A 4,167-nucleotide genomic window follows, 5' to 3' on the forward strand; every position below is an offset into this window, starting at 1 on the left:
TGATAAACCTGTGAGTTGGATGTAGAAAAGTCAGAATCAATATAGATTTTTTTTATTTTAAAGTAAATTCAGATTGAACACAATGTAAATTATAGTGTCAATATTGAAAATGCTATTCATTTAGATTAGTAAATCACATGGCATTTTCCCTCCAGTGTCCGACGGTGTAAAAATGTTCTTTCCCACGTTGATACAATTAGATACAATTAGAATGGCTATCTGAGACATCCTATGCACAGCAGCGACTTTTCATTGCCTGATTTAACAACTTTGATGCAACTGGTTCAAACCTAATGCAGTTTCAATCCAATTGCTAGAGATGGGACTGAGACAGCCACAAGGATACAGAAAGACTAGGAGAATACCAAGGCTGCGCCTGTAGTTCTTGCTTGACTACTTCCTAACAGATACTCACAGGCAACAAGTTCCCTAACCTGCATGTTCGAAAGTCCTTACAAAGGATGCAGACCACCTGTGCAAGGCTGGGTTGAATTGAAGGAACAGGAGGAGCACCTGCATTGATGCACCTCCTTATTAATCTCAAACAGAGAGGAGGGCACTTCATTCCTGCTGGCTTGCTATTTCTAACACTGTTTTTTTGCAGTGAGATAGCGGTGGTGGGAACTGGCAGTAGTTGGGAAGTGCTTAAACCTCCATCCTTGTTGCTACTAGCCCCATGGCAATACAGGTAAGTGCAATACTTCACCCAGAAGACACATTAACCTTTTTTTCTGCTATTCACTATTTAATAATGTGGCATGATGATCACTTTCCCACTAAGTGATGCGCCTGCCTGCCAGTATGTGTCCTGCTACACATTTTTTTTACTAATTTCATTTGTGGGACAAAGAAAAAATACGTCTGAATGCAATCTGGAGCAATCCAAAATCCAACCACCTTGAGCTCAACCAATTTCATCTGTGGACAACACAGACTACTATACTATACTATGCTATAACACTGCACTTTGCATTTTGTTCACTATCTTTCAAGATCACAGTGTCACACAGCGCCCTGACTCAGGTGGTGATTAAATAATCACTGACAGGGCTTTTTCCTTTCTATAACCATAAAATCAGTTGAAATAAATCAGGAGGCTTTGGGGCAGCATGGGAGGTACCAAGGCTTTGTTGAACCCTAGGCTAAATGTTTACCTTTCTTTTTCCCTATTAATTTGTATTTGTTTTAAAAGGGTAATACAGTAATGTGCAAGATACGTATTCACTGTGCAAATGGAATATGAAACGGACAAGGGAGCTGGTCACAATACAACAGTCTTTACAATAAAAAAAAATGTTATGGACTGATTGAATAGCCAACAAAAGTATGATCTCACAGATAGTCATTTTCAGGGAAAAACTTGAATCAACCAGTAGTGTAAACGTTATTTCTTAAATAGAGTGCAAACAGCTATAAAGAAAAGTGAAATAGTACAATTATAGTAAAAAAAACTGTACCAACTGACAAATTGGAGTTGAGTTAAAGTATATTTAACAAAACACTGATTCACCCCGTGTCTCTGTATGTTTGTTTGTTTGTTTGTTTGTTCCTATTGCACAGCTTACCATTCCAGATGGTTTTCAACAAATGCTGACATGGGGCTGATTTGAACGGTGTAAGTATCGTTAGCTGAGTATTCAAAAAGACCGTAGTATGGATTAAACAACTCCTGAGACAATAGGAAGAAAAACTCTCTGGACGGACCACTGTAGTCCAATCTGAAAAGAGAACAAGAGACAAAAAACATCTTTACACACTTAACTGTTAATATGATAGAACATTTTTTTTATTTCCCCCGTAACATATATTTAATAAAAATCGGGTTAAATTATCGTCATCAAAGAAAAAAGACAAAATACAGTTGAATAATTTTTTTGACAAATAAACTGATTATACAAAGTTTAAAGATGTGAGATATGTTTTCCAATATTCACTTTGGCCATTAATTTGCAAAGTTCTCCAACATTTTTACTAGGTAGACTATAACTTTGTGTTCTGCTGAGTGCTGGGCTTGAAAAAAAAAATGGCCAGCTGCTTCTGGAAATGAGGTTGAGTGGAATTGGCTGCTGTTTTGGCAATAAAACCAAAAGAATAAACCCTTTGTGAGAAAAACAATTATGGGGTCCAGTGTTAATATATACAATTTTAAAAGTGCAGCTTTAAAGATATTTTAAACAGTACTAAAAACCAACATGTTGGCAATATAAATCACAAAGCTCTGTGCTTCAAAAGCTTAAAAGAACAGCCTACAATGATGTCCTGTAGCACATTCAGCTGTGTTATTTCATTGGTCAATTATATGTTGTTTGTGTTGCTCACCCCTCCTCTCCGAGGAAAGTAACGTAGAGTTTGTTTCTCTGCAGCTCTTTGCGGGAGTATGCCATCACCTGGTTAAAGGTTCCCTCCAGCAAGTGTTCTCTCCTGATCAGCAACCTACAACAAGCAGGAAAGCTTACAGATAACTGGTACTTTTACATTTGAAAATCTGAATTTGGAGTTTTTCTTTTTTTTCTTATTAACTGTTCAGTTTTTGTACGTTGTATTTCCCTAATTGTAGGTCTAAAATTAGTTTCAAACTGTCTTAAACAAGGGAAGGAGTACAATTCTGGTGGTGCTATTGGTGACGAATTAGTTAATTGGTTAACTATTATATATATGTATTTATCAATGTATTCCTGAAACAGTGGTAGCTGTTTAAATATCCTTAAATATGTAGTTAGACTTTATATTAAATATTATAGTTAGGATGATTCAGATCAATTGACATATATTTGGGACCCTACTATAACAATCTAGTGTGAGCTGTGTCTGAACTGTAACTGTGACAATCTTATTGCATAATATAATATAACGGCTTTGGACCTTTCACTTTATTTTAAGGTGCATTTAATTTATTCATAATGTGAAATTTGAGTCTTACTTGATTTTGCCTGGTCCCTGCCCGTAGCCCTTGGCCTCTAATTTCCTGTAAAAGTTTCTTAGTTTGGCCTCAAAGTCTCTGCGGTAAGGAGCTGGAGCCCTGGCCCTCTGCAGGCCTATAAACACACATAAACTGGAGTTAATATAAAACACTGGAAAAAATGTTTTGTAAACAATGTGAAGTTCTGAGACTGAAATTGAGAGGTAGAGAGGTTCACAGCGCCTTTACAAAATGTGTCAGAAGCTTAATGAGCTATATTTTGTAGCTAGTCAACAAAGTGACCTATGGGAGATATTTGTACGGCCCGTCTACACAGTGGCGTGCGTTGAAAGCTTCACCATTCACTTTGAATGAACTGCATTGTGGGAAGCGACGCGGAGCTTTGCTGGCGTGGCTCGCTGCAAAAGTTGAGCAATGTTCAACTTTTGAAGCCTCGGCAGAAGATTCAGCCAATTGAATCATATGCCATTACAAGCTCTAGCCAATCAAACCGCTGCTTGTGTGTCAGGGGCAGGAGATTCATGTGATTGAAGTGGTCGAGTTTCAGACACGCCCGCCAGCAAGTTTCAACCAAGCGGCAAAGTCTGTGGAAGAGCCGGGACGCCAATACGGAAGTGGCACACACTGCAGTTCATATATTGGCCGATAGGGACTGACTGCAGAAAGGAGCAATTTCCATAGACCCCCATGTTAAAATGCCCAACTTTACAGCAGAAAAAAACATGTTTCTACCCATGGATGCAATAAATATTATTATGAATATAGTTGGATTCCACCTTCATGATTATGGATCTGTGAGTGAATTGTTTTCTAACACGACCCTTTTATTTATCTTAAAGTTTTTGCATAAATTAGGGCGTGGTCACATTGAGTGACGGCTCTGTGAAGTGACTGCTGCTGTTAGCTTCTTGTCTCTCTGCTAGCTGCTCTGTGAAGCTAAAGGCACTCTGCCTGTTCAGCTCATCCAGGGAACACAACTTGCCCCCGGCCGTGTTTGTTTGTTCTTCATGCTTATATATCGGACTATTGTGACTCGCTCTGCAGTTGAAACAGACGGTGCATGAATGCGGTTTTGCGGTAAGTGAAATTCGAGTACTTATTTATGTGTTAATGATTTTAATCAGCTACGTAATGAATGTTGCGGCTTGGGTTAGCGTGTAAGCGAGTGGTAGCTACATCGTTGCTAACGATGCTAATAGTAGCCTCCAAGTTAAAATCATAGACTCTATTTATAAAGGTTAAAACGA

At 38.4% G+C, this 4,167-nt stretch overlaps 1 long non-coding RNA gene across 1 annotated transcript; it reads right to left on the bottom strand.

Moving 5' to 3' along the window:
• Positions 1 to 1,569: 1,569 nt before the first annotated feature.
• On the bottom strand, positions 1,570 to 3,030 carry LOC104954853 (uncharacterized). The gene is made up of 3 exons (XR_799394.1): positions 2,921 to 3,030; positions 2,320 to 2,433; positions 1,570 to 1,718 (listed from the first exon to the last, which is right to left on the bottom strand). It is a non-coding gene; the product is annotated as an uncharacterized lncRNA (long non-coding RNA).
• Positions 3,031 to 4,167: the final 1,137 nt, after the last annotated feature.

Source organism: Notothenia coriiceps, unplaced genomic scaffold, assembly GCF_000735185.1.
Source record: "Notothenia coriiceps isolate Sejong01 unplaced genomic scaffold, NC01 NC01_scaffold00024080, whole genome shotgun sequence".
NCBI classification, from domain to species: Eukaryota; Metazoa; Chordata; class Actinopteri; order Perciformes; family Nototheniidae; genus Notothenia; species Notothenia coriiceps.